Below are 19,330 nucleotides of genomic sequence, written 5' to 3' on the forward strand. Positions count from 1 at the left end.
CCTCTCAGAGAAATAGGATCGCTCAATGATACCGGGCTCTCCCGTCTCATGTATTGGCCTTTTTCCACCAGTGATTTATACAATTGGAAGTCCCAAAATGCTCGGTTCTCAGATAATCCCAAAGATCTAACCTCGTTGTTAGACAGTGTCATGTTTACTCACCAGCCGACCTGGGATGACTGTCAACAGCTCCTCCGAATCCTGTTCACAACGGAGGAGCAGGAAAGAATCCAAGTTGAGGCCAGAAAACTGGTTCCAGGAGATGACGGCCAGCCAACTGCAAATCCTGACCTCATTAATGCGGCTTTCCCTTTGACCAGGCCCAGATGGGACTACAACACGGCAGAAGGTAGGGGACGACTGCTCATTTATCGCCAGACTCTAATGGCGGGTCTCCGGGCTGCAGCTCGCAAGCCCACCAATTTGGCTAAAGTATATTCTGTGTTACAGGGTAAGACAGGAAGCCCCGCTGTGTATTTAGAGAGATTAATGGAAGCCTTCAGACAGTTTACCCCTATGGACCCGGAAGCACCGGAAAATCAGGCAGCGGTAGTAATGTCCTTTGTAAACCAGGCAACACCAGATATTAAAAGAAAACTCCAGAAATTAGAAGGTTTAGAGGGAAAGCAGATTCAGGACCTCCTTCAGATGGCCCAGCGAGTTTATAATAATAGGGATACTCCAGAAGAAAAACAGTTCAAGGCAACCAAAGAAATGACCAAAGTCTTAGTAGCAGCTTTCCCCCAGGCAGGAAATGGCCAAAACAGAAAGCAGAAAAAGCAAAGCCCTAGGCAAGGATTAGAAAAAGATCAGTGTGCTTATTGCAAGGAACGTGGCCACTGGATTAAAGACTGCCCAAAGAAACGGAGACCAGCTAACCCTACCTCCGTACTCGTTACCCAGGACTCTGACTAGGGAAGACGGGGTTCGGACCCCCTTCCCGAACCCAGGGTAACTTTGCAAGTGGAGGGGTCCCCGGTTCGCTTCTTGGTCGATACTGGGGCGGAACGCTCAGTCCTAACCAAACCAATTGGAAAAATGTCTAAGAAAACATCCTGGGTGCACGGGGCCACAGGCATCAAAAAATACCCCTGGACAACCCAGAGGACTGTAGACTTAGGAACGGGAAAAGTCTCCCATTCCTTCCTAGTCATCCCAGAGAGCCCCTGCCCTCTACTAGGGAGGGACTTGCTGACAAAGATGGGGGCCCAAATCCACTTTGAGCCAGAAGGGCCCAAGATAACTGATTCCCAAAACAGGCCAATATCTATCCTGACTGTCACCTTAGAAGATGAGTACCGACTCCATCAAGAGCAAAAGCCCCCCGATCAGGGAATTGACTCTTGGCTCCAGCGTTTCCCTGAAGCGTGGGCAGAAACTGGGGGCTTGGGGCTAGCTAAACATCGACCTGCCATATTTGTGGAAGTTAAGCCAGGGATGGACCCGGTTCGGGTTCGGCAATATCCTATGCCCCTGGAGGCAAGAGAAGGAATTACGCCCCATATCCGCCGACTCCTAGACCAGGGAGTCCTACGGGCTTGCCACTCATCCTGGAATACTCCACTGTTACCTGTTCGTAAACCCAGCAGTACGGACTACAGGCCAGTACAGGATTTAAGAGAAGTTAATAAAAGGGTCATGGACATATATCCCACTGTGCCCAATCCATACACCCTTCTGAGTGCCTTACATCCCAAAAAACAGTGGTATACCGTTCTTGATCTAAAAGACGCTTTCTTCAGCCTTCCTCTGGCTCCCAAAAGTCAAGAACTCTTTGCATTTCAATGGACGGATCCTGAGAGGGGCATCAACGGTCAGCTAACATGGACCAGACTGCCACAAGGGTTCAAGAACTCGCCAACCCTGTTCGATGAAGCCCTTCATGAAGATCTGGGTGAGTACCGGCGGCAACACCCTGAAATAACTCTTTTGCAATATGTTGATGATCTCTTAATAGTGGCCAGGTCCCCGGAAACTTGTGTTCAAGGGACTGAGGACCTCCTGAAGACTCTGGGGGAGCTAGGCTACCGAGCCTCAGCAACAAAGGCTCAGATCTGCAAGTCAGAGGTAACTTATCTGGGGTACCTATTAAAAGGGGGGCAACACTGGCTAACCAAAGCCCGAAAGGAAACAGTCCTACGCATCCCTAGACCCCAGTCAACACGGCAAGTGAGAGAATTCCTGGGGTCGGCAGGGTTCTGTAGGTTATGGATACCCGGATTTGCTGAGTTAGCCAAGCCCCTATACCAGGCAACAAAGGAACGGCAGCCCTTCAATTGGATGGAAGAGGCTGAGCTGGCCTTTCAGCAAATCAAAACTGCCTTGTTATCAGCCCCCACGCTGGGGCTCCCTGATGTCTCCAAGCCCTTCCACTTATACGTGGATGAAAGTAAGGGTGTTGCAAAAGCCGTGTTAACACAGTACCTAGCCCCTGGCAGAGGCCAGTTGCCTATTTGTCAAAAAAATTAGATTCAGTGGCTGCTGGCTGGCCACCCTGCCTCCGGATAATCGCGGCGACAGCCCTAATGGTCCGAGACGCTGATAAACTTATCATGGGGCAAGAGTTGCGCGTTATAACCCTGCATGCCATTGAAGGCGTCCTCCGGCAGCCGCCGGACCGATGGATGAGTAACGCCCGGCTCACCCACTATCAAGGACTGCTGTTAAACCCCCTCAGAATAACTTTTCTGCCCCCAACCTCTTTAAACCCTGCTTCACTGCTGCCAAATCCAGACTTGGACGCCCCGTCCCATGAGTGCACTGAGATACTGGCTCAGGTGCATGGGGTGCGGGAGGACCTGCAAGATCGTCCGCTCCCCGACACAGAACTCTCCTGGTTCACTGATGGCAGCAGCTATGTCCACCAAGGCCAGCGGTATGCAGGAGCGGCTGTAACGTCAGAGACTGAGGTAATCTGGGCGGAACCCTTGCCTCCAGGGACATCGGCCCAAAGAGCCGAACTGATAGCCCTTACACAGGCCCTCACCCTAGGGGCAGAGAAAAAACTAACAGTATACACGGATAGCCGCTATGCTTTCACTACTGCGCACATACATGGGGCCATCTACAGAGAAAGGGGACTATTAACAGCCGAAGGCAAAGAAATAAAAAACAAGCAAGAGATCCTAGCTCTATTAACTGCTTTGTGGAAACCAAAGAAATTGGCTATCGTACATTGCCCTGGGCATCAGAAACCAACTACGCCAATTGCTCGAGGCAACTTCTTAGCCGACCAAACCGCAAGGAGCATAGCAAAAGCTCCCAGTCAGCTCCTCGCGCTCCAGCTCCCCGATCCTGGCCCGCGAAATTTGCCATGTTTTCCCGACTATACCGAACAGGATCGCGAATGGATGAACACGCTTCCCCTAAAACAGGTTAAAAATGGGTGGTGGACTGATATAAATGACCAAACCATCCTACCAGAAAAATTAGGACGGCAGGTGTTGGAACACATCCACCGGACAACCCACCTGGGTGCCCGGCGAATGATGGACTTAATCAGGCACGCCAAGTTTAGAATCAGGCGCATAGCTGAACTGGCCAGCGATGTCACAACAAATTGCAAAGCCTGCCAACTAAACAACGCTTGCCCCCAAACCCAGACCACCGCAGGAATTAGGTGTAGAGGAACTAGGCCTGGTATCTATTGGGAAATAGACTTTACTGAGATAAAGCCTGGAAAATATGGGTATCAGTACTTACTTGTCTTTGTAGATACTTTTTCAGGATGGACAGAGCGTTCCCAACTAAGAGAGAAACTGCTCAGGTTGTAGCAAAGAAAATTTTGGAAGAAATCCTCCCCAGGTATGGCTTTCCCGTCCAAATAGGGTCAGACAATGGACCAGCCTTCGTTGCTAAGCCTTACAGAAAATTCACCAGGAAATTTGGCCCAGACTACGAGAACTGTACGAGGCAGGACCTCCGCCGACGCCTCATCCGTTCCAGCCGGGAGACTGGGTCCTAGTCAAGCACCACCGGCAAGAAACTCTTCAACCCAGGTGGAAAGGACCACTGCAAGTACTCCTGACTACTCCCACCGCTCTCAAAGTAGAAGGCATCGCTTCGTGGATCCACTACACACACGTCAAACCAGTGGACCCAACATCCGACCTTCTCGAGCCGTCTGGAGCACCGGTTACATGGACTGTAGACAAAGCTAAGAACAATCCCTTAAAGCTAACCCTGCGCCGTCATCCCCATAGCCATAACCATGTCTAGCTTACCTATGCTTTTATGCCTTATGCATCTGACTCTCCTCACTGCTGCACCGTCTAATCCCTATGTCTGGAGGTTCTGGCTCTATGAGAACAAAACTCACCCCGGGGAAACCCCCCAAGCGGGTAAACTGCTAGCTAGCGCAGACTGCCCCCCCTCAGGGTGTAATACTATAGTTTACCTCAATTTCACTAGGTTCCAGATTGCCCAACCAGCAATACCCATGATCTGTTTTGAATATGATCAAACTGAATATAATTGTAAAAATTATTGGTGGCACAAGAGTGCAGGTTGCCCATATAGCTACTGTAAGACGCACTCTGTCCGATACTGGAGAGAATGACAAGGGTGGTATTTTTACAAAACTGAGTCTCCCGTCACTTACACTTGGATAATTAGAGACCCATGGGACTCTCGGTGGACAACCCCACAACATGGGGGAGTATATTACTCATCAACTAGTACCTGGCCCAGTAGCCATTTATATCTGTGGAGAAGTCTAGTCCAGATTCAACCCTTAATCCACACACAAATCCACAGGCAAGAAACCAAGCTATCACAAGACTTGCAGCCCTTCTCCTGGCTAACTCTATTACAGGAAGGGCTAGCATTCGCCAACCTCACTGGTTTAGGCGACCTGTCCTCTTGCTTTATGTGTGCAACCCTAGGAAGACCACCATTAACGGCTGTTCCTCTATCCTCCCCTCCCACAAACTATACAGGTTTTAACTCATCGATAGTCACGATACCCGATGTGGCCCTGTACCGTGACCCATACCAAGAGAAATACCCCTATTGTTATTCAGCATTTAGCAACAGCCTCTGTAACCAATCGGCTACATACCCTAATAGTCCCATATATGCTCCCCCTGGTGTGTTCTTCTGGTGTAATATGACTCTGTTAAAAACTCTGTCCAAAAGCATCTCTGACGGACAGTTGTGTATCCCTGTTACCCTAGTTCCCCGACTGACACTGCTAACCCCGGCAGAGTTCATAGGCTGGGCAGGGACTGCCCCAACTAAAACTGCGCGACATAGACGAGCAGTTTTTCTACCACTAATTGCCGGAATATCCTTAACCACCTCTGTCGTCGCAGCGGGGTTAGCAGGAGGGGCCCTACAACACTCCATGATAGAAAACAACAAGCTGTTACAACAATTCTCTGTTGCTATGGAAGACTCCGCCTATTCCCTAGCCTCCCTTCAGCGGCAGCTCACCTCCCTAGCACAGGTCACCCTTCAAAACCGCAGAGCCTTAGACTTACTCACGGCTGAGAAAGGAGGTACCTGTATGTTCCTCAAAGAAGAATGCTGTTTCTATATAAATGAGTCAGGGTTAGTTGAGGAAAGAGTCCAACGCCTACACAAACTAAGCTTAGAAATGAAAAAGCAACAATTCACTACAGCCGCTAACAATTGGTGGAGCTCTTCAATGTTTTCCCTTCTGGCACCCCTTTTAGGCCCCCTAATGTCTTTACTACTTCTATTCACTATAGGCCCCTGTGTGGTAAATAAAATTTTACAATTTGTCAGAGAAAGGTTTGATACCATCCAACTAATGGTCCTCTGTAGCCATCACCAGCCTCTCCTGCACCCAGAAAGTGAGGCTATATTATAAGACTCTGGAAATCCAAGATTGGACATCCAGTTACTTATGAGAAGGGGGAAATGAAAGGACACAAAGATAGATGTGTACCCGCCCCCCACCCGCTACACCCTTGTTCTGCTCTCTAATCTTTGCACATACCAGAGATTTCGTAAGTTCTGTGAGTACCTGGTTTTCTGCACGTACCAGAGATTTTGTTTTGCACATACCAGAGATTTTGTAAGTTCTGAGGCAAGGTCACAAGACGTGTTTAAGTAAGATAAACTCTTGCTGCCATAAACCTGCTCTCCCACCTCAAAGTTTGAACCAAAATATCAGAAATGGCAGGAACCAATCATAGTTAGCCAAATCGCCTTGTTCAAACACTAGCCAATCATATATCTGATTTGTATAATAACTCTATGCCCACTTTTCTTAGACTATATAACATTGTTCGGAGCTGAGTGGGGGAGCTCTCCTGCCCGTCTCGTTTCACGAGCGAGGGAGAGTTCCAGGTTCGAACCTGTAATAAAGATTCTTGCTGCTTAGCTTTGACTCTGGACTCTGGTGGTCTTCTTCGGGGAATAAATGGTCTGGGCATAACAATACCCCTTCTCTGCTTTTCTGGGGGAGGGGCAAGAACCCCAACCTCTTATTTTTGCACCCCCTCTTATTTTTGCGCCCCAATCTCTTATTTTTGCACCCCAATACCTTAGTTCCATGTGCCGACCCCTTTCCCGCTTTTCTGGAGGGCAAGAACCCCCGAACTCCTTCTTTCTGTGTCTCTACTCTCTCTTTTATCTGGGCTTGCCTCCTTCACCATGGGCAACCTTCCACCCTCCATTCTTCCTTCCTCTCCATAACCTGTGTTCTCAAGAACTTAAAACCTCTTCAACTCACACCTGATCTAAAACCTAAATGCCTTATTTTCCTCTACAATGCCACTTAACCCCAATACAAACTCGACAGTAGTTCCAAATAGCCAGAAAATGGCACTTTCAATTTTTCCATCCTACGAGGTCTAAATAATTCTTGTCGTAAAATGGGCAAAGGGTCTGAGGTGCCTGACGTCCAGGCATTCTTTTACACATCGGTCCCTCCCTAGTCTCTGTTCCCAATGCAACTCGTCCCAAATCTTCCTTTTTTCCCTCCCGCCTGTCCCCTCAGTCCCAACCCCAAGCATCGCTGAGTCTTTCTAATCTTCCTTTTCTACAGACCCATCTGACCTCTCCCCTCCTCGCCAGGCCGAGCTAGGTCTCAATTTTTCCTCAGCCTCCACTCCCCCACCCTGTAATCCTTTTATCACCTCCCCTCCTCACGCCCGGTCTGGCTTACAGTTTCTGGCTTACAGTTTCCTTCCATGACTAGCCCTCCCCCTGGGCCCAGAAATTTCCTCTTAAAAAAGTGGCTAGAGCTAAACGCATAGTCAAGGTTAATGTTCCTTTTTCTTTATCCGACATCTTCCAAATCAGTTAGCGTTTAGGCTCTTTTTCATCAAATATAAAAAACCCAGCCCGGTTCACGGCCCATTTAGCAGCAACCCTGAGACGCTTTTCAGCCCTAGACCCTGAAAGGTCAGAAGGTTGTCTTATTCTTAGTATGCATTTTATTTTATCACCCAATCTGCTCCGGACATTAAATAAAACTCCAAAAATTAAATTCCGGCCTTCAAACCCCACAACAGGACTTAATGAACCTCGCCTTCAAGGTGTACAATAATAGAGTAGAGGCAGCCAAGTAGCAACTTATTTCTGAGTTGCAATTCCTTGCCTCCACTGTGAGACAAACCCCAGCCACATCTCCAGCACACAACTCCAAACGCCTGAACCGCAGCTGCCAGAGGTTCCTCTAGAACCTCCTCCCCCAGGAGCTTGCTACAAGTGCTGGAAAGCTGGCCACTGGGCCAAGGAATGCCCACAGCCCGGGATTCCTCCTAAGCCGTGTCCCATCTGTGCGGGACCCCACTGGACTGTTCAACTCGCCTGGCAGCCACTCCCAGAGCCCCTGGAGCTCTGGCCCAAGGCTCTCTGACTGGCTCCTTCTCAGATCTTCTCTGCTTAGCGGCTGAAGACTGACGCTGCTCCATCGCCTCGGAAGCCTCCTGGACCATCACAGACGCCTTGGGTAACTCTTACAGTGGAGGGTAAGTCCGTCCCCTTAATCAATACGGAGGCTACTCACTCCACATTACCTTCTTTTCAAGGGCCGGTTTCCCTTGCCTCTGTAACTGTTGTGGGTATTGACGGCCAGGCTGCTAAACCTCTTAAAACTCCCCACTCTGGTGCCAACTTAGACAACGTTCTTTTATACACTCCTTTTTAGTTATCCCCACCTGCCCAGTTCCCTTATTAGGCCGAGACATTTTAACTAATTATCTGCTTCCCTGACTATTCCTAGGCTACAGCCACACCTCATTACTGCCTTTTCCCCCAGTTCAAAGCCACCTTCACATCCTCCCCTTGTATCCCCCCACCTTAACCCACAAGTATAAGATACCTCTACTCCCTCCTTGGCGACTGATCATGCACCCCTAACCATCCCATTAAACCCAATCACCCTTACCCCACTCAATGCCAATATCCCATCCCGCAGCATGCTTTAAAAGGATTAAAGCCTGTTATCACTCGCCTGCTACAGCATGGCCTTTTAAAGCCTGTAAACTCCTCTTACAATTCCCCCATTTTACCTGTCCTAAAACCAGACAAGCCTTACAGGTTAGTTCAAGATCTCTGTGCCTTATCAACCAAATTGTCTTGCCTCTGGATCTCAAACAAACTTTCTTTACTATTTCTTTACACCCTTCATCCCAGCCTCTCTTCGCTTTCACTTGTTCTGACCCTGACACCCATCAGGCTCAGCAAATTACCTCGGCTGTACTGCTGCAAGGCTTCACAGACAGCCCCCACTACTTTAGTTAAGCCCAAATTTCTTCCTCATCTGTTATCTATCTCTGCATAATTCTCATAAATACTTACTCTCCCTGCTGATCGTGTCTGGCTAATCTCCCAAACCCCAATCCCTTCTACAAAACAACAACTCCTTTCCTTCCTAGGCATGGTTAGTGTGGACAGAATTCTTACACAAGAGCCGGGACCGCGTACTGTAGCCTTTCTGTCCAAACAACTTGACCTTACTGTTTTAGCCTAGCCCTCATGTCTGTATGCTGTGGCTGCCACTGCTTTAATACTGTCAGAGGCCCTAAAAATCACAAACTACGCTGAACTCTCTACAGTTCTCATAACTTCCAAAATCTATTTTCTCCCCCCAACCATCACTCAGGACAATGCTTATGCTGATAAGTTAGATAAAAAAGCAGCTAGCATTCCAACTTCTATCCTCACAGCAGTCTTCCTCCTTCACATTGGCCATTCCCATCTACTCCGCCGCTGAAACTTCCACCTATCAATCTCTTCCCACACAAGGCAAATGGTTCTTAGACCAAGGAAAATATCTCCTTCCAGCCTCACAGGCCCATTCTATTCTGTTGTCATTTCATAACCTCTTCCATGTAGGTTAGAAGCCGCTAGCCCGTCTCTCAGAACCTCTCATTTCCTTTCCATCATGGAAATCTATCCTAAAGGAGATCACTTCTCAGTGTTCCATCTGCTATTCTCCTACCCCTCAGGAACTCTTCAGGCCCCCTCCCTTTCCTACATATCAAGCTCGGGGATTTGCCCCTGCCCAAGACTAACAAATTGACTTTACTCACATGCCCGAGTCAGAAAACTAAAATACCTCTTAGTCTAGGTAGACACTTTCACTGGATAAGTAGAGGCTTATCCACAGGGTAAGAGAAGCCCACCGCGGTCATTTCTTCCCTTCTGTCAGACATAATTCCTCGGTTTGGCCAGTTTTGCCTCACACAGGGTCTCTTCTTCCTCTGTGGATCCTCTACCTACATGTGTCTACCTGCTAATTGGACAGGCACATGCACACTAGTTTTCCTTACTCCCAAAGTTCAATTTGCAAATGGGACCGAAGAGCTCCCTGTTCCCCTCATGACACTGACACGACAAAAAAAAGTTGTTCCACTAATTCCCTTGCTGGTCGGTTTAGGACTTTCTGCCTCCACTATTGCTCTCGGTATTAGAATAGCAGGCATTTCAACCTCTGTCATGACCTTCCGTAGCCTGTCTAATGACTGCTCTGCTACCATCACAGACATATCACAAACTTTATCAGTCCTCCAGGCCCAAATTGACTCTTTAGCTGCAGTTGTCCTCCAAACCCGCCGAGGCCTTGACTTACTCACTGCTGAAAAAGGAGGACTCTGTATATTCTTAAATGAAGAGTGTTGTTTTTACCTAAATCAATCTGACCTGGTATATGACAACATAAAAAAACTCAAGGATAGAGCCTAAAAACTTGCCAACCAAGCAAGTAATTACGCTGAACCCCCTTGGGCACTCTCTAATTGGACATCCTGGGCCCTCCCAATTCTTAGTCCTTTAATACCCATTTTTCTCCTTGTTTTATTCGGACCTTATATCTTCTGTTTAGTTTCTCAATTCATCCAAAACCGTATCCAGGCCATCTTTCTTCTAACACCCCACAATATCACCCCTTACCATAAAATCTTCCTTCATCTTAATCTCTCCCACTCTAGGTTCCCACGCTGCCCCTAATCCCGCTTGAAGCAGCCCTGAGAAACACCGCCCATTCTCTCTCCATACCACCCCCAAAAAATGTTCGCCGCCCCAACACTTCACACTATTTTGTTTTATTTTTCTTATTAATATAAGAAGGAAAGAATGTCAGGCCTCTGAGCCCAAGCCAAGCCATCGCATCCCCTGTGACTTGCAGGTATAAACCCAGATGGCCTGAAGTAACTGAAGAATCACAAAAGAAGTGCAAATGCCCTGCCTCATCTTAACCGATGACATTCCACCACAAAAGAAGTGAAAATGGCCGGTCCTTGCCTTAAGAGATGATGTTATCTTGTGAAATTCCTTTTCCTGGCTCATCCTGGCTCAAAGAGCTCCCCCACTGAGCACCTTGTAACCCCCACTCCTGCCCGCCAGAGAACAACCCCTCTTTGACTGTAATTTTCCTTTACCTACCCAAATCCTATAAAACGGCCCCACCCTTATCTCCCTTGGCTGACTCTCTTTTCAGACTCAGCCCGCCTGCACCCAGGTGAAAGAAACAGCCATGTTGCTCACACAAAGCCTGTTTGGTGGTCTCTTCACACGCATGCGCATGACATTTAGAAGTGACAATGTTCTCCTCTCTGATACAAGCGGAAATAGAAATTAGTCTTAGGGCAACTACCAAGTCCACTGCCAGCTAAAGAGAAATAAAAGGCTCTGAATGAACACTGAGAGATATTGGATTGTTTCAAAATAAATACAGACAAAAAATAATCACTCAGATCAAGTCAAGTCCAAATCTTCCTGATTTGGAAGTTCTGAGATTGTTTACATGGTGTTGTCCCTATTCAAATTATGAAGTACTGTATATTCTAAAACACAAGGAAAGCATGCAAAAGGATGCCACAGACAAGAAGGAGACAGAGCCTGGGAGACACCCAGCATGCTGCGTGACCTCAGTCCCCACCCCACACAATCTTGCCTTGTTCAAAGCTGTATTCTTTTCACCTCAAAAGACACCTGGCACATAGCAAACACTCAATAAATACCTGTTGAATAAATAAATGACTGAATAGTATAATGCAATGATTATTCAATGTATCTGATGTTGCTCTAGGAAATCTGAGATGTGTTATTGGGGTGTCTCCAAAGCATTCTTGGGGTGGTTGGGGGTGGAGAGAACAGGCCCGCTCTTCCCCTTCCCACCTGCTTCCATCCAACTGGAACATCCCTGTTGGGTTTCAGAGTAATATTTAACCTAAAGAAACAGTCTCATCACTAAAAGGGAAAAAATAAATTTTGGAAAACCGGTAGTACAGTAAGAAAATGATTAATCAATAAAAAAAAAAAGCATAGATTCTAACTCTTCTTATTATTGGCTGTGTGACCTTAAGCAAGTTGCTTAACCTCTCTGGGAACCAGTTTGATCATTTATAAAATAAAATAGTTTATTGAATTAGATTATTTCTAAGGTCCCTTCCAGCTCTAATGTAATTTATTACATCATTTTAATTGTTATCCAATTGTATTGTTTTTTCTTGTATGTATGTTTTCTAATTTATTCTAATTCTTTACAATAAGCATTATTTGTGTAGGAAAAAATTATAAATAATAATTTATATGTTCAAAGGCATATAAATTGAACAAAAATATTCTCCCAAGTATTCTCTGCATTTGCATTGCTTTTAACAAAAGCTAGAAGATGTGTTTTCCCCCATTCTTGCCCGGGGAGAACAACATTTGAAGTCATGCTGTAGGGAGAGCTGAGCCTTCAAAAGCAAGTAATGCTTAATCTGTTCTATTTCTGAAGCATAAAATAAAACCAAACAAAAAAGAAAAATAAGCTACCGCTATGCCAGTGCCAAGTTTCCTCATGCATAAATAGAGATCCATCCAGAAAAACAGCATTCTCAGTCGGGTGGGACAAATCCTCGTGTGCTTTTGTGGAAAATTCCCCCAGCAAGCTGGCATCAAAGACACTGTCTACAGCTGCCTCCATATATGGCCAGAAAACTACACAAAGGTTGTGAGATGCATGAGCTTTGCTGTGGCAAGCACCTGGATGAGAAAACTGCCCCAGCGCTGATCCTATGGAGTAAACATGGCTGACAGTCCTAGACCTGATTGCAAGACCACCTTGAGCAAAACTAGCATAGAGTAAGACCTACAGCTGCTATTCTTGCATCTTTTCCTGTGCCACCTACCAAACCCTACCGAAGCCCACCCACTGAGAATCTCAGTAGTGCTCAGCTTCCCTTCCCCAGGGACCTACAGTTAATCCTCTCTTCTTGTTTCTTCTCCAATACCTCTCTCAGGAAGTGACCCATTGCCACAATCATTTCAAAGTGCAAATAATTATGTGGCTTTCTGCGCTCTCTCTCCCAGGTGATTACACTTTAATGGAAACCAAGGAATAGTTTTCTACTTGTGGAGTTTCTGACTTTGGTGAGATTGCTGGGAGACAGCAGGAGCAGTGGGAGCGTACAGATCCATCTGCAGTTATACATCAGAACCACCTCATCACACAAGTGCAAGACTGACCTTCGCTAATTACGTTGTTGGATTCTGTCAGATGGAATGAACATTCTGATGGGAATAAGAAAAAGCAGGTTCTAGTCCTAGATCTGTATTTAAAAAAAAAAAAAATGAAGTATGTCTGCTTTGTTTGGGCTACACCATTTTTTAAGTTTTTAATAATAACAAGATCGGAATTTTAGAACATCAAGAGACAGGAACCAATCACCAATCTAAAGATTTTCATACGTCTTATTCTCTTTCAAATACAATGCTCAGATAGTATGTAGATACTAACCACTGCCAACCCCATTTTTAGCTTCTCATTCAGAAGGCCCCAGATCCCAAAGCTGTGGTCACTCCCTTAGAGACTGGAGCAGATGAGATCGGAGGAATTGAATGTGATCTTGCAATACAACTTCTGGAGGTCAATTCCAGTTTTCTTCTAATAAAGAGGGATTATTCCAACCCATTTAATTTCTGTCCCTGGAGAAGAGAGACCTAATATTTAAATCTATTTATGGGGTTTTTTACAATTTGCTTTTTTGGAGAAAGGGACAAATTTCTTGCCGATCTATTTCAGAATCTATACTTACTAAAAGGATGATGGAAGAGGATTTCTAATCCAAAGGAACTTCTTCCAAGCAATTAGTAGGTACTATTAATTTTTCCTCCGTGAAGGTTTGGAAGTGTGCCAAGACACTGTCTACTTAATATTGCTTAAAATACAATATTTTACTTAGCTCTGATATACATAAAGTGTTATATATATATGATAAATATAAAAATATTTACTATCTTTAGTACTACTTATGTTTCTCTAAGAAGAAACTTGTGTTACATAGCTGTACTAATAAATCCCAGGTCTATGTGGGATATTTTCCCAAGTGCTATCTAAAGCAAACTGTCATTAACCTTGGGAAACAATTAACCTCTCTGGTCCTCAATGTTTCCCTTTTTTAAAAAAGCAGGAAATAGAATTAAGTGCTATTAAAAGATTCTTCTAGCTCTAAGATTCTGATTGCATGATTCTAGTTTACCTACCAAATCAGTCAGACACAGGTTTAGCTTCATGTCAGAGGAATTCTTCTCTCAGGACGAGGGCAATCCAGACATAGCATAAGAGTCCATGATGCCAGGGTTCAGACACTTTTGTTTCCTACTGTTCTACAAGAGTGACACCCACTCTTAACGTCACTGCCTGGTCCAAAATGTTGCTGAGGCTCACGCCATTTCATCTGCGTGCCAAGTAGCAGAAATGAATAAGGGATAAAAAAGAAGGTTCTTTACCGAGGTTTCCCAGAAGCTGCCATAAGACATCTCTGCTTACAACTCATAGACCAGAACTTAAACACTTTGCTGCACCTCTCTGCAAGGGAGGTTGAGGAATAGAGAATTTATTCAAGTGCTAGCCTTCAGCTAAGCACACAGGGTTCCGTTTCTAAGAGGATAATATTAGAATAGACAATGAGTAATCTCTGCCACACACACCATGAAGCTATACTCTGCAATTTCACTTATCTGTGTTTACATCCCTTGACCCTCAGCTCAAACGCTTTTAATTTCCTGGACCCAAGCATTCAAGAGGATTGATGTCTACCATCTGCCCGCTTTTAGAAGTAATTTTCCAACTACCAGTACACAATTTAACAGAACAAAAATCACGCTTAGAATTTAAATCAAGAAATTTCATTTTCACTTAGAAAGCAGGAGGTCATAGAAGAGTGTTGTTGCCATTCCAGCAAAAGGAACAGGACAGTGACCTACAAAATCGCAGTTTTGTGGAGGCCATTAAAAATCTGGGGTTGCAAAGAAATTCAGAAGAACCAAAATCCAGAAAATAGTGAACTCCTCCTGGGAGAGAAGATGCCCACAGCTGCTTTCATCCTTGGTGAAGTGGTGAAATGAGGAGGAAGCTGCCATTGATGTGGATAAGAAGAACCATCTGAACCATGTTAAGTTGTTAAAGGGCCAAGTGAGCGCTATCATGACTGCTTAGTATCTCCAGAAGCCCCAGCCACAGATCTACAGCCACCTGCCAAGTCTCTCCCACAGACCTTCACTGAGTGCTTACGTGGAAATCTGGGGACAGAGTGGAGAGTTGTGAGAGACTCTCCCTGAGTTGCAGGTGTGTAGTGTTTGCTGAAGGCTGAGGGCAGAGTAGAAGAATTGAGAGAATCCCTCCAGTGCACTCCAGTCCCTCACTGAGTACTTATGGCTGTGGGTGCGGTGAGGGGTGGGGGCAAGAGGACTGAGAGAAATTGCTCACAGGCACTCTGGGCTTCACTGAGTGCACTACAACAGGCAGAGGCAGGGTAGCACAGTGGGGCACAGAGAGCCAGGGGCAGGACTGAAGAGCAAGGAGAACTCCCCAGTGACATAGCAAGCTGGCAGCCAGACTGCGAAGCAAAGGGAGCTCTCCCATGGTTTTGGAACACTGGTAGCTGCACCACAAAACTACAAAACACAAAAATATCTCCAGAAATTCCCTCTACTCAAATCCCAAGGCAGAATCCTGATGCTGCCCACAAATCATTTGAATCCAGTGGTGAATGGAATCTAACTAAAACAACAGCAAAGCCCTGATACAATCAGCTAACACTGGTGTGCTGGAGCCATCGTGTACTGGCTTGAAAAGAGCTGATTGTCAAATGTTCAGCAATTTTGTGAGTCAGTGTTAAATACCTCCACTACTAAATTATATACACTTAAATAAATGAATTACATTTTAAAAGGTAATAAATATTTTTAAATCATCACTTCCTAATGACTTTACTGTATTTCATAACTTTATATATATTCTTGAAGTTACATCTATTATATTTGTATATTAGAAATGTTACATAATAATATATTACAGTGATTCTCCCAACTCTGTGTTCTGTGACATCATGTTGATAGTTTGAAATTGGCAAGGGTAGAAATCAGCAAATGCTGGAAGCCAAGACTTTTCTTTCCAAAGATCCAGGTGCTAAACATCAACTAGCATGCCACTGATAAATTAGATTGACTCAGCTCTCTACACTAGCAGCCTAGCATACAAAGAAGCAGTACCCTTTTTAAAGGATAAATAGCATTTATTTCAGCTGCTACTGTTCTTTTATATAAAATATCCAGCACACAATTTTTAAAAATACAAGGCATGTGAAAAAGTAACAAAATGTAGCCCATCAAGGGGGAAGATAGTATATGGAAGCAGACCCAGATATAGCTCACATGTAGAAAATATAAGACAGTAAATTTGAAAGAGCCGAGATAAATATGTTAAAGGATCTAGTGGAAAAGGTAGACAAAAGTGGGCTATTTCAGAGAGATGAAAGTTGTTTTACACACATATATATATAAATTTAACACATATAGTATATAAAAAACAAAATGGAAACATGAAAAGTGAAAAATGAACTATCAGAGATGAAGAGTATATTTGAAAGGCTTATCAGAAGACCGATCAAAGCAGAGGTAATAGTCAGTTAAGCTAAAGATAGATAAATCGAAATTGTCTAAATTGAAATACAGAGAGAAAAAAGAATGAGGTAAAATAAAGAAGAGAAGAACACCATAGAACTGTGGGACAATATTAGATAGTTAGCAAACATATAACTGAAGTTCCAGACAGAATGAAGCAAAAGAAATATATTAATATGATGATCACAATCTTCCAAAATTAATGACAAAATCAACTACAGACCCAAAAAGCTTAGCTAACCCTAAACAAGCTGAACACAAATAAAAAACATACCTAGACACATTATAGTTAAACTACTAAAAGCCAAAGATATAGAGAACAATCTTAAAAGCAGCCAAGGTGGTAAGTGAAAAGGGGAACATTACATACAAGAGGACTCTAAGAATGATATCTGACTTTATATTTATATATACACTTTATATACACAAACACTTTATAATATATATAAAGTCAGATATTCTTAGGGTTCTCTTATATGAGAGTTCTTCTGGCATATATATATATGGAATTACATTAAGTGCTTCATATATATATACACACACACACAATATATATACTTTATATATATATATACACACACTAAAGTATATATACTTTATAAGTATATATACTTTATAAATATATATACACTAAAGTATATAAACTTTATAAGTATATATACTTTATATATACACACTAAAGTATATATATACTTTATATACACGCTAAAGTATATAGAGTATATAAACATATATATTATATTATATATTATATAAAATATATATTATAAATTTATATATTATATATATAAAATATAAATATATACTTATATGTTTATATTTTTTATATAATATAAATATATACTTATATAGTTATATAAAATATATACTTTTTATATATTCATATACACTTTTTATATATTTATTTAAATATATACTTTATATATTTAAATAAATATATACACTTTATATTTTATATAAATATATACCTTATATTTATATAAATATATACACCTTATATAAATATATACACCTTATATATTTATATAAATATATATACTTTGTATATTTATATAAATATATATACTTTATATATTTATATAAAATATATACTTTATATATTTATATTATATATACTTTATATATTTATATAAAATATATATACTTTATATATTTATATAAAATATATATACTTTATATATTTATATAAAATATATATACTTTATATATTTATATAAAATATATATACTTTATATAAATATATAGTGTATATTTATATACGTTATATAAAGTATATACAGAGTATATATATATACACACTACATATATATAAAGTCAGATATCATTCTTAGAGTTTGCTTGTATGAGAGTTCTTCTGGCACATATATATATATGCCAGAAGACAATGGAATTACATTTTTAAAGTGCTGAAAGCGGGGGAGAAAAACCTGTCACCTAGAGTTCTATATTCAGTGAAAATGTTCTTCAAATATGCATGTGGAATAAGCATATTTTCACATAAACAAAAATTCAAAAAAAAATGTCTATAGCACACTAAGAACTGGCTAACTCTAGAGCCAATGTTTTGGGACAAGAACTGAACTGAGCTCCTGATGACTGCACCTGTAGACTATAAACCTTTATTTTTACCCTCTCGTCCCCTCCCCAACTCCCAGCAAGATGTCCTCAGGAAGAGAGAACAAATATGGTAGTGAAATAGGCTCCTCTGCGATGTTTGGTCAATGTTTTAGGCACAACACCAATCACTTTTAGCCTCAATCCATTCTGTTCATGTTAGAATTAAATAAGTGTGACAGATTGGCATGAAACTTCATGACCCGAGATTTAACAAGCATAAATGCCCGAAGAACCAAACAAGAGCTAGGAAGAACTCCCCATGGGACTCCAAGGGAATAAACTTGTATTCATGTCCTTCTTGGACAGAAGTAACTTCCCTGAAGTATCTTACCTCCAGGTCAATAAACCCTATTCCCTGCTTTGAAAATAAGAATCAAATCATTTTTGAAGCTGGAGCTTCAGAAACAAAGCACCAGCAAGTTAAGACCTCTTAGGATATTTCAAGAATCCTGCCTTTCCAGGAAATAATATGTATTAAGTTCCTATTAAGTGCTAAGTAATTTCATGTATTTTACCTCATTTAATACCTTTACAACCGATCTTTGAAGTTCAAATTCAAATCCAATTTTGTCTGGTTCTAATATCTGTGTCCTAAGTTCATAAGTCTCCTTGTTGCCAAATCCAAACTCCCTTTCTCTCTTTTCATTTTACCAGAACTTTCAATAAGCACTTAACAGTTAACTCACCTGCATTCTTGAAGCACTTTCTTCTTGTTGCTTCTGTGCCATCCCTCTCTCTTGCTCTTCTTCCTACTTCATTAGCTTCTCTCAGTCTTTTTTCCAGGCTCCACTTCTTATTCCTAACCACTCAGCGGATAATCCTGGGCCTTTTTTTCTATTTTATATACATACTCCATCTAGGAATATTAGATAACTTAATTCTGGGCCTCTTTTTCCATTTTATCTACGTACTCCATCTAGGCGAGCCTTCCCAATGCCATGGCTTTAAATACCACATCTGTATTGAAGACTTCAATATCTCTCCTGGAAATCCACACCCATATAATCAACTCTTTGTCATTTCTGTTTGTATTTCTGATAGAAATGTTTGCTTTTTTTATTATCAAAACAGAACTTTTCTATTCTCCAGAAATTCTTCAGTCATCTTCAGAATAAATAGCATCTCCACTCACCCAATTACTCAAGCCAAAAATCTAGAGGTTATCTTCAGTCCCTTTATTTCTTTATCCCCCACAATCAATGCAATAGCAAATCTAGTTAACTTCTCTTCAGATGAATCCCAACAGCCATTTCTCCTCTTTACTTCTACTACCCTAATCTCAGCTGCCATCACCTCTTGCCTAGACCATTACTATAATTTCTAACTGATCTCCCTGCTTCCAGTC

General features: G+C 42.7%; 1 long non-coding RNA gene across 1 annotated transcript in view; it reads right to left on the reverse strand.

Annotated features, from left to right (window-relative positions):
- The window catches only part of LOC135971154 (uncharacterized), a 66,561-nt gene extending 52,487 nt beyond the window's left edge, over positions 1-14,074 (reverse strand). The window contains exon 1 of the long non-coding RNA XR_010587231.2: positions 13,948-14,074. This is a non-coding gene — a long non-coding RNA (uncharacterized lncRNA). The remainder of the gene's footprint in view (positions 1-13,947) is intronic.
- Positions 14,075-19,330: the final 5,256 nt, after the last annotated feature.

Source organism: Macaca fascicularis, chromosome 6 (assembly GCF_037993035.2).
Source record: "Macaca fascicularis isolate 582-1 chromosome 6, T2T-MFA8v1.1".
NCBI classification, from domain to species: domain Eukaryota; kingdom Metazoa; phylum Chordata; class Mammalia; order Primates; family Cercopithecidae; genus Macaca; species Macaca fascicularis.